Raw genomic sequence first — 12,299 nt, 5'->3', positions numbered from 1 at the left:
GAAATGGGACTCTAGGCTACTTTCCCATCTCCCAGGAATTTGGATGCCTAGAACACAACAATTCTTTTAATCTTCTAAGTTAAAAAAAAAAAAATTCTGGGACAGGTGCAGTGGTTCACTCTTGTAATCCCAGCAGTTGGGGAGGCCGAGGTGGGCAGATCACTTGAGGCTAGGAGTTGAAGACCAGCCTGGGCAACATAGTAAGACCCTATCTCTCAAAAAAAAAAAAAAAAAAAACCAACAGTTGGGTGTGGTGTTTCATGCCTGTAGTCCCGGTTACTTGGGAGGCTGAGGTGGGAGGATCATCTGAGCCCAGGGAGATTGAGGCTGCAGTGAGCCATCATTGCACCACTGCACTCCAGCCTGGGCAACAGAGTGAGACCCAGCCAAAAAAAAAAAAAAAAAGATTCTATAAGGGGGAAAAAGACAAGGCATATCAAGTCCTTGACAATAGGAAAATTGCTAAATATTGCACTCAAACTAGCTTAATAATGAACAACTATACCTTCATCATAAGTTGCAAAGAACTTTGTCATACTAAATTCATACTTCGACACTGTATATTCACTCAAAAGTCTTTATAAAGAAAGTGCAAATATAGTTAGACCCCCAAATCAGTCATAATCATCATAATTTACTGAATACTTATCAAGTGCCAGGCCCTGTACTAGGTGACTTAACTGAATTATCATATTTCATCCTCACAAGAACCCTATGAGACTGAATCTATTATTATCCCAATTTTATAGATAGAGACACTGAGGCACAGAGGCTTTTTTTGTTTGCTTGTTTGTTTTGTTTTTTTTTGAGACAGAGTCTTGCTCCATTGCCCAGGCTGGAGTGCAGTGGCATGATCTCAGCTCACTGCAACCTCTGCCTCCCTGGACCAAGTGATTCTCTGAGGCACAGAGGTTTAAATAACTTGTCCAGGCAGGGCGTGGTAATCCCAGCAGTTTGGGAGGCTGAAGCCAGCAGATCACGAGGTCAAGAGATGGAGAGCAACCTGGTCAACATGGGGAAACCCCATCTCTACTAAAAATACAAAAATTAGCCGGGTGTGGTGGCGCGCACCTATAATTCCAGCTACTCGGGAGGCTGAGGCAGGGGAATTGCTTGAATCAGAGAGGCAGAGGTTGCAGTGAGCCGGGATTGTGCTGCTGTACTCCAGCCTGGTGACAGAGCGAGACTGCATCCCAAAACAAAGCAGAACAGAACAAAACAAAACAAAACAAAACAAAACAAAAACAACTTCTCCAAGGACACAGAGCTAGTAAGTGATAGAGCCACGGTATCGAGCTGGTTTCCCTGACTTTGGAGCCTGTGCTCATAACCAGCTGAAAACTTCACATACACAAATAGAGAATTTAGGGGGACAGAATCCTTAAAAATACAAAAGGTTCGCTAGAATGTTCTCTAAACCCCAAATTCCCCCATAATTTCAGTAAATAAGACCTATGGCCAGGCGCCGTGTGGCTCATGGCTGTAATTTTAACACTTTGGGAGGCCAAGCTGGGAGGATCACTTGAGCCCAGGAGTTCAAGACCAGTCTGGTTAACATAGTTAGGCCATGTCTCTACAAAAAATTTTTTAAAAATTAGCTGGGTGTGGTGGCACATGCCTGCAGTCCCAGCTCCTTGGGAGGCTGAGATAGGAGGATGGTTTGAGCCCAGGAGTTCAAGTCCGCAGTGTGCCAAGATGGCACCACTGCACTCCAGCCTGGACAGCAGAGTGGGACCTTGTCTCAAACAAACAAACAAACCACCATAATTTTCTTTTTTTTTTTAAATTTATTTTGAGATGGAGTCTTGCTCTGTTGCCCAGGCTGGAGTGCAGTGGTACCATCTTGGCTCACTGCAACCTCTGCCTCCTGGGTTCAAGCAATTCTTCTGCCACAGCCTCTCAAGCAGCTGGGATTAAAGGCATGTGCCACCATGCCTGGCTAGTTTTGGTATTTTTAGTAGAGATGGGGTTTCACCATGTTGGCTAGGCTGGTCTTAAACTCCTGACCTCAAGTGATCCGCCCACCTTAGCCTCCCAAAGTGCTGAGATTACAGGCGTGAGCCACTGTGCCCAGCTCATAATTTTATTTTCTAAAATTTATCTTAAGGAACATACATTTTGAATGCAACATATAGATTTTTGCTTTGTGGGAAGGCACACACCTAAACCTTTCACCTAGTCGGTTAATTCTGATATGATTAATTCTGTTAATAATGAACAATTGACTTATTTTCTTATTGGTTTTGAATAACCACATTCAGAAAGGAGCCTAGGCAAGGTGGTTTATAATTTAAGTATGAATCTTCTAATTACACATTTGTTTGTATATATTCATGCATAATCAAATTGAATCAAATGGACAGCCTGAAAAATGAGATTATAGTGTTAGCGTGGTAGAGCAGGAGTTGGGGGCATTCTTCTTGCATCAGCCATCAACTTGATTTATAGATGTTTTATCTCATTAACCTTTAAGTCATAGAGCTAATTAGTGGCTCTGGGAACTGCAAAACACACTTGAAGCAATCACGTAGCTCTTTAACTTCGTCATGCACCAAATTAAACTGGACCCAATTATTCCAAATCATAGAAGACATCTTTTGAAAGACTTTGCCTCCTTCATTTCAAATGGCTCACTGGGATAAATATCATACTTGATGAGAACCCAGATTTCCTCTTCTAGCTGCATGCCATATTGTGTTAAAACCATCTGAATTCTTCAAAAGTTCTTGCTTCACAAAGAGACACATATATGCAGATTGGTGTGATTATTCCTTTTTGGGTAAAGTTGTCCCAGGACCCTATGGAGGGTGTCACCCTGAGGATAGCACTGCTGACCTTCCACCTGCAGCTGGGGATCAGGGCAGCCATGCTGGAACCCAGATTGTTCAGGAGGCTGCCATCTTGAAAAGGGAGATGGTCCCTTGGCACTAATAGACCTATAGACATCCTTTTGTTTTCACTTCCCTATTCTCATTTCTGGGATAGAAGCCCTCACAAAGCTGTGACAAAAACCCAGACCCTGAAGCCTGAGTAGATACAGCCTTTCTTCTCTTTCCAGTCTTCTGATGGGAGGATTTTGAACTTCTTGGCTCCCTGTTCCTTGTGGCTGAATTAAAGTAATGGCTAGGGCCAGGTGCAGTGGCTTACGCCTGTTATCCCAGAACTTTGGGAGGCCGAGATGGGTGGATCACTTGAGGTTGGGACTTCCAGACCAGCCTGTCCAACATGATGAAACCTTGTCTCTACTAAAAATACAAAAATGAGTCAGATGTGCTGGCACACACCTGTAATCCCAGCTACTCGGGAGGCTAAGGCAGGAGAATTGTTTGAACTTGGGAGGTGGAGGTTGCAGTGAGCCCAAGATTGCACCACTGCACTCCATCCTGGGCAACAGAGCGAGACTATGTCTCAAAAAAAAAAAAAAAAAGTAATGACTAGGATGATATGATGACAGAAATCTAACAGGCTAATTAATTTACATAAGGAAGGGCATAAAGCTACTTTCTGGATGGATAATGGGCTGGGTGCAGTTGTTGAGTGGACTTTGGGTAAGAAAGTCCACTCTCCAAGACGCTTAGTAAAGACTTACATTGTTTTTAGGGCATTTGGAGTTCAACTTATGTTTCTTTTGAATAGGACACCAAACAAGATGAACCTTCATAAGGGAGGAAGAAGGCTCAGGCTTATTCAAGTTACATTTCAAATAATTTCCTGATAGAGGAAAGGGATTTGGGCAGAAACCCCTAAGATGATGACTTACAGTGGGGTTTTCTGAATTCTCATGTTCTTAGAACAGGACTGTGAAGTGTAGGAAGCAGAGGCCTGTGGGGTGCAGTCTTATCAGATTGGGGGCCTTCACCTCCACTGGACATGTGGGTAAAGCTGAGGTTTCTTTTGGGCCTGATTTCTCATGAAGAACAAGTCCCAGTGTCAGGGGACGCCAAACTTTAATTTCTTTCTTGGATTTAGTTTGAAAATGGACTAGATTGTTAACATACAGAAGAATTTTTGTGTGGGTTCTTGCTCCTTAAATGCCAAACTGATGTTCTAATGCCTTTTGACATGTCTCCTGCAGAGTGACTCAGCCCTGGCCTCATGGACCCTCCACAGGCTCTCCCTCCCTCAGGGGTGCAGGTGTGTCCCCACCTCGGATTGGAGGCCAGGAAACTAACCACAATCTCCTGGCTATGAGACCTGGCTCCTGCCTTGGAGGCAAAACAGGGTGAAATACAGGCAGGCAGGATCCCAAACCACAGAAGCTCAAGTTAGGTCATTCTTGTGAACATGACAACTCGCTGTCTCTCTAGGTCAACAAAAAGAGACATAGATCCATTTGAAAATGGACTTAAAAGACTAACAACGTGGCCAGGTGCAGTGGCTCATGCTTCTAATCCCAGCACCCTGGGAGGCCAAGGCGGGTGGATCACCTGAGGTCAGGGGTTCGAGACCAGCCTAGCCAACATGGCGAAACCCCGTCTCTACTAAAAATAAAAAAATTTAGCCAGGCGTGGTGATGGACACCTGTAATTCCAGCTACTTGGGAGGCTGAGGCAGGAGAATCTCTTGAACCCAGGAGGCAGAGGTTGCAGTGAGCCGAGATCACATCATTGCACTCCAGCCTGGGCAACAAGAGTGAAACTCCGTCTCAAAAACAAAAACAAACAACAAACAAACAAAAAACCTAAGAACGTGCGTGATTATTATTGCCATTGAGTGCCATTCCAAAGCAATTGAGAAAGTTAATTAGCTGTTCCTTTACACAAGCCAACAGCGGTGCTAGAGGACATTTGTACTCTCTATAGCAGGAATGTTGAGTACAAGGAGTTTAAATCACTTATCCAACAGCCAGTGAGTACAATGTCAGATTCTTGTTCCCTATTCACATGCAGCTGGCATCTTTGGGGGAACTGCACACCGGGCAGGAACCATCTTTCAAAGCCCCTGGAGAAGCTGCAGAGGCACTTGCAGGATGATCCCTCTCTGGGATAGGCTCTCTGAGACAGTTAGAAATGAAGTTGAGGTGCCGGGGGGGCAGTGACTCACGCCTGTAATCCCAGCACTTTGGGAGGCTGAGGTGGGTGGATTGCTTGAGGTCAGGAATTCAAGACCAGCCTGGCCAGCATGGTGAAACCCTATCTCTACTAAAAATACAAAAAATTAGCTGGGCATGGTGGCACACGCCTGTAGTCCTAGCTACTCAGGAGGCTGAGGCAGGAGAATCGCTTGAATCTGGGAGGTGGAGGTTGCAGTTAGCCGAGATCGTGCCACTGCACTCCAGCCTGGGTGACACGGTGAGACTCCCTCTCAAAAAAAAAGAAAAAAGAAAAAAGAAATGAGGTTGAGGATCAGGATCAGTGCAGAGGAAAGAGTAATGGAAAATCACTACTCCTCTGAAATAATAATTCTTGGGAACTTTGCCATGGCTGGTGTGGCTCTGAATGTGGTCATTTTTCCTTAAACATGGGATCCAGCCCAAGGCAGAAGTAGATGAATCCTTGGGAATGCACAATTACTATTCACTCAGTTCACTGTGGGAATCAAGCAAATGAAATTGCCTGATGAAAAAAACAACACTGCCTTAAGAAGCACTCTGTCATGTTCACAGTGAATTTAAAATAATTATTAGGAAAGAGGGCTTGGCAATGTGAAGAATGTCAGAAATCTTCAGCCCAATTTGTTCTTAGGGTATGATGAAAATGGATATATTTTGACTGAAATTCTAACTTCTACTCTCAGGGCTACTCAGAAAGTCTAGCTAATGCTTCATATAGGAAAAACAAACAGATTTTTTTTTCTTTCCTAGACTGGCATCCCTGAGGCTTAGGAATAATAATCAATTTCTCTAAGGCTAGTTAATAACAAACACTGTTTGTTCTTTGTAGTATCTAACATTTGCCCAACCTACTTATAGCACATGGAATTTGGACTGAACCCACAAGATACACACTGGTTGCCTTTGACCCTGGGATAGGGCTTACTGACATCTATTTTGAATGGAGGGAAGAGTGGAGTACTAGAATTGATGCTGGGTGAATTAAATTCTACCCATTATAAACCGTGTTTGAAGCAGCTCATGGGATCACTCTTATAGACCACATGAGTTATTTCTGGGCCTGGGGCTTCTCTGGCCGCCCGCCTCCCCACTGGTTGGCTCAGCCCCTGGTCCTTAGAAGACCTTCCTGAGAGGCCAGTGTACCTTCTTGGCTACATTTCTCTGCAGCCTTTTAATATTCACACATGAGACAACTTAACACACTGCTGCCTCACATGGCCATGAGTTCTGTTCTGTGCCAGCATCAGGACCAATCTTGTCTTGGACAGGGGGGCTAGGAAGACCTTTGCCCTAGTAGCTAGCATCAAGTCATGATAGTGGCCAGCCCCAGGCTGGCCTTATGCTCTGGCTCCGGAAACTGGACTCTCACCTCGTCCATTCATTTGAGAAATATTTATTGAGCATCAGACACTGTACTAGGCCTACAAATAGAGCACTAACTAAAAGAGATAAAGATGTCTGCCTGGCTGGGAGCAGTGGCTCATGCCTGTAATCCCAGCACTTTGGGAGGCCAAGGCGGGTGGATCATGAGGTCAGGAGATTGAGACCATCTTGACCAACATGGTGAAATCTCATCTCTACTAAAATACAAAAAATTGCCAGCTGCGGGGGCTCACGCCTGTAATCCCAGCACTTCAGGAGGCTGAGACGGGCGGATCACCTGAGGTCGGGAGTTTGAGAACAGCCTGACCAACATGGTGAAACCCCGTCTCTGCTAAAAATACAAAATTATCCAGGTGTGGTGGCACATGCCTGTAATCTCAGCTACTCGGGAGGCTGAGACAGGAGAATTGCTTGAACCTGGGAGGCGGAGGTTGTGGTGAGCCGAGATCACGCCATTGCACTCCAGCCTGGGCAACAAGAGTGAAAATCCGTCTCAGAAAAAGAGAAAACAAAATTAGCTGGGTGTGTGTGGTGGTGTGTGTCTAGTCCCAGCTACTCGGGAGGCTGAGGCAGGGGAATCGCTTGAACCCGGGAGGTGGAGGTTGCAGTGAGCTGAGATTGCACCACTGCACTTCAGCCTGGCGACAGAGCAAGACTCCGTCTCAAGAAAAAAAAAAAAAAAAGATGTCTGCCCTTCTTTAAATTCTACTCTATTTTAAGGAACTGAATCTTTTTCTCTCATTCCCAAGTTTCAGTCTTGGTTCTCCAATCATAAGTCACTTCTTCCATAATGATGTTTCTCAAACTTTAATGTGAATACAAATCATCTGGGGATCTTGTTAAAATGCAGATTCTGGCTGGGGACAGTGACTCATGCCTGTAATTCCATCACTTTGGGAGGCCAAGGTGGGAGGATTGCTTGAGCCCCCAGGAGTTGGAGACCAGCCTGGGCAATATAGCAAGAGCCCATCTCTACAAAAAATACAAAAATTAGCTGGGCATGGTGGCAAATGCCTGTGGTCCCAGGCACTCAGGAGGCTGAGACAGGAGGATTGCCTGAGCACAGGGGTTCAAGGCTGCAGTGAGCCAAGATTGCACCACTGCACTGCAGTTTGGGTGACAGAGTGAGACCCTGTCAAAAAAAAAAAAAAAAAAAAAAAGCAGATTCTCATTCAGTAGGTCTGGGGCAGGACCTGAAATTCGACATTCCTAACAAGCTCCCAAGTAATATAGTGTTGCTGCTAGCGATGCTGCCTGGATTACACTTTATTTTATTTTCGGGATGGAATCTGGCTGTGTTGCGGGGCCTGGAGTGCAGTGGTGCTATCTTGGCTCACTGCAGCCTCGGGCTCCTGGGTTCAAGCGATTTTCCTGCCTTAGCCTCCCGAGTAGCTGGGAGTATGGGCGCATGCCACCACGTCCGGCTAATTTTTGTATTTTTAGTAGAGACAGGGTTTCACTATGTTGGCCAGGCTGGTCTTCAACTCCTGACCTCAAGTGATCCGCCCACCTCGACCTCCCAAAGTGCTGGGATTACAGGCATGAGCCACCATGCCTGGCCTGGATTACAGTTTAGTAGTCAGGATGTACAGCTAGCAGCATCAGAGAGCTTGTTAGAAGTGCAGAATCTCAGGCCTCACTTCAGACCCACTAGCTCCGAGTCTGCCCTTCAACTCGATGCCCAGGTGCTGAGAACAGTGATCTAGAACAATGACTCTCAAGGCACACGGAACATCAGGAGCACCGGTGAGCGTTATAAAGTGCCCCTAGCCGCCCCCATTCTCCACCCACTGAATCATGTTATCTGGCCATGGGCACCCCACGTGATTCTTACGGGTATCAGGTTTGAAAATATCAGAGTTTTAGGAGGACTAAAATCCTCCCAGGTTCCTGTGACATCGCAACGGAAAAAGCCTTAGGAATGATCTAGACGATCATCATCTGAGATTGTGGGCTCCTCCGAAGTTACCACACAAGTCCCAGATCAGAAACTGAGGCGGGGGCTTGCCCAGTGTCGCGTGGCTGGCAATCCGCGGCGGCCTCCGGCGCATGCGCAGTTCCTCTCTGCACGGCGGCCCTGCAGCCCCGCTTCCACCCACCGCGGGAATGCCTCTCCTTGACCGAGACACAAACCTTTTCCTCCTCCAGCCGACAGTTTCAGCCCATTACCTCTAAAGCTCCACACCCTCACAGGTGCTGGACTCCCACAAATGCCATCCTCTCCCCACCCCTGTCACTGACCAATCAAGCCACACGTTTAACTGGTTGACTCTCCCCCAAAGACCGATGCTGTCAGCCTTTTGATGCTGTTTGCGGCTCTTCTTGGGGCAGGTGAGGTATGTGGGTGGGAAGGGTGTTGTCTGCTGGACTTTCATTCATCTTTCAGGAAGGCAATTAAGTTTCCTGCTTTGGGTCTTCTATTTCAGAACCTCTTCTTTTGGTGGGTTCTACAGCTTTCTGGAATGTATGTAAACACCTCCTTTCTGGGCTTACAACTTCAAGACTTCCTCATTCTTTCAAACTGGCCACTTTGTCCTCTCCCCTCCTTATCCAGATAGGTGCTGCTCACCAAGTGGAGTGAGTTGAGCACACCTGGAACTTAAGAGTGTTTGACAGGGGGTTTAACCTGTCCGTGAATCCCAGTATTTTACAATCTTGGCATACGTTAGCATCTCCTGGGGAGTTTAGAAAACCCAAAGTCCAGACTTCACTCAGATAAATTATTTTGATTTTTTTTTTTTTTAACAAAAATAGAGGCAGGATCTCACTATGTTGCCCAGGCTGCTCTTAAACACCTGGCCTCTAGAGATCCTCCCACCTCAGCCTCCCAAAGTGCTGGGATTAGAGTCGTGAACTGCTGCACCTGGCCTGCACCCAGATAAATTAAACCAGAAACTCAGGGGGTAAGAAACAGGCATAAAGAGTTTATGGCCGGGTGCACTGGCTCATGCCTATAATCCCAGCACTTTGGGAGGCTGAGGTGGGTGGATCGCTTGAGGTCAGGAGTTTGAGACTAGCCTGGACAACATGGCAAAACCCCCATTTCTACTAAAAAATACAAAAATGAGCTGGGTGTGGTGATGCGTGCCTGTAATCCCAGCACTTTGGGAGGCCGAAGCAGGCAGATCACTTGAGGTCAGAAGTTTGAGACCAGCCTGGCCAACATGGTGAAACCCCATCTCTACCAAAAAAAAAAAAAAAAAAAAAAAAAATTAGCCAGGCATAGTGGCATGTACCTGTAATCCCACCTACTCGGGAGGCTGAGGCAGAAGAATCACTTGGACTCAGGAGGCGGAGGTTACAGTGAGCTGAGATGCGCCACTGTACTCCCACCTGAGTGACAGAGTAAAACTCTGTCTCAAAAAAAAAAGTTTATAAAATTCCCTAGGTGATCCCATTGTACAGCCAACGTTGAGGCCCCCCAGAAAGTGCAGGTAAAATTGTTTGTGGATGGGCATAAGTGCATTTTCTTCTGGAAAAGCTAAGCCATACCTCTCAGCAGATTCTCAAGAGGTGTACAACACCCTCCTCCTTTCTTCTTCAAAAAAGGCTAAGTGACAATACATAAGGAAGAAGAACTTGCCAATTGTTAAGGAAACACCAAATACATGTGTTAACTAAATAAATAGGCATGAGCATGCAGAGCAAGAAAAGTGTCTATTGTTCTCAAGGGGACCTTTGGGGGGCCTTTGGGTGGGATGGGAAAGTCACTGCCACTCTCCCAACTAAGTGGGAAAATGGCTGATTTCAGGTGCTGCCACTGCAGAAATCTTACTTAACTCTTGAGCCTTCCTGCTGCCCACAGAACTAAGCCTGACTCCCAGCTAGAACACTGGTTCTTTCATTGCCTAGCCCCAGCCATCCTTTCTAGCTCACCTCCCTCACTTCACCCCACACTCTAGCCCCAAGAGGATGCTCATTGTGCATTTTTTAGATGCCTTTTTTTTAGGTGCCTTCCCCCAGTTCCTTCCACTCTGCCTGTCTCAGGTTGACTTGGGAGGAAGTGGGACTGAAGGGAGAGAAAATAACTCAAGGCACAGTCCCTTAGTAGAGAAGGTTCGGTCTGTATTTGTCAAAAAACGTGAGTGGGATAGCAACCTTCCGTTAGGTGCTCCTGCTTGGGGGAGTGGGGGAGATTCAGAAGACCTGGTCCTTGAGGGACTTAGGTCCCATAATAGGAGGCAGACCTGTGATCCAAGGCATGCACGGAAGCTTAATGGATGCTCTGAGAGGAATCTGTGGAGGGAAGATGTGGGGTGGAATGGGGAATGCAGGGTGAGGAAAGGCTTCATCCCTGAAGAGATTGGCACCCAGCAGCCTCAGTGAAGAGAGATGGGACTGAATTAGGAGGGTGAGGCCAGATGATAGAGGCCATTGAATACCAACTGGAGGACACCCACTACACACAGATTGAACCCAGTTGGTGGCCCCAGCTTCACTCGTCTTGCTCCCTCAGGTAGTCTTTGCTATAATGCTAAGCCATTGAGGCTGAGGGCCTGATTTTGAAGCTGTCCCATCTGCCTGTGGTGTCTGAGCTTGTAAAGGTACCAGCTCTTTTCAGGAAGCCCCAGCTTTCTCCTGTAGCGTCTTTCTCCTTCCACTGCCCATGTTCCCAGGCCCCTGGGACAGGTCAGGGAGCCAGGATCACTGATTCTGTAGGCAAGAACAGTGGCTGTACTTCCCAATCACAAGTCAGGCAAGATGTAGGTGTGACAATGGGCTGGATGATGGGCAGCCAGGGGTCTGCCAGCACAGCAGAGGAGGAGGGGTACAGCTTCTAGATCCTCGGGTTTGAATCCCATCACTAAGTGCTGGGAATACAGTGTCTACCAACCCAATACAGATGCTGTGTATGGAGCCCTGACCCAGAGTAGATGTTCTCTTCCTCTATCTGCTTCTCTGGGCTGAGAATCTAGGTTAAACAGCTTGATCTTCTCCTCCCTGTAGCACCCCACCTCCCAAAGAGGGTGCCCCTTCTCTAAGGACTACACTTTTTCCATTTGGGCTGCCAGGATGCTCTAATTGTTATGCACTTTCCTCTAATAAGGCATAGAGGGCTCATTATGTAAATTCAAGGAAAAAAGCCCCAAATCATGAATGACATCTGTATTATAATAATAAACATTTTAATTAACACTTACCAACTGCCAGCTATATTAGGTATAAATAACAGGTGGATGCAACATGAACTCCTGAGGCTAGAGAGTCACTGCCTCCAGCCTACTCCTTCAAGAATTTCAAGAAATAGTTCATATGCTATCTCTTTTCTTCCTCTCCCCTCTCCCCTCTCCTCTCTTGACATGGAGACTCCCTCTGTTGCCCACGCTGGGGTGCAGTGCTGCTACCTTGGCTCAATGCAACCTCTGCCTCCCAGGTTCAAGCAATACTCCTGCCTCTGTGTCCTGAGTAGCTGGAATTACAGGTGCCCACATCTGGCTAATTTTTTTTTTAAATTTATTTTTGAGACGGAGTCTTGCTCAGTCGCCCAGGCTGGAGTGCAGTGGTGCGATCTTGGCTCACTGCAGGCTACACCTCCCGGGTTCACGCCATTCTCCTGCCTCAGCCTCCTGAGTAGCTGGGACTACAGGCACCCGCCACCACGCCCGGCTAATTTTTTTTTTTTTTTTGTATTTTTAGTAGAGATGGGGTTTCACCATGTTAGCCAGGATGGTCTCGATTTCCTGACCTTGTGATTCACCTGCTTCGGCCTCCCAAAGTGCTGGGATTACAGGTGTGAGCCACCGCGCCTGGCCAGTTGTGTTATTTTTTAGTAGAGATGGGGTTTCGCCATGTTGGCCAGGCTGGTCTCAAACTCCTGACCTCAGGTGATCTACCCTCGTCGGCCTCCCAAAATACTGGGATT

The sequence above is a fragment of the Pan paniscus genome, chromosome 12, assembly GCF_029289425.2.
Source record: "Pan paniscus chromosome 12, NHGRI_mPanPan1-v2.0_pri, whole genome shotgun sequence".
Lineage (NCBI taxonomy): Eukaryota > Metazoa > Chordata > Mammalia > Primates > Hominidae > Pan > Pan paniscus.
Note: the sequence above shows the minus strand (reverse complement) of the source record.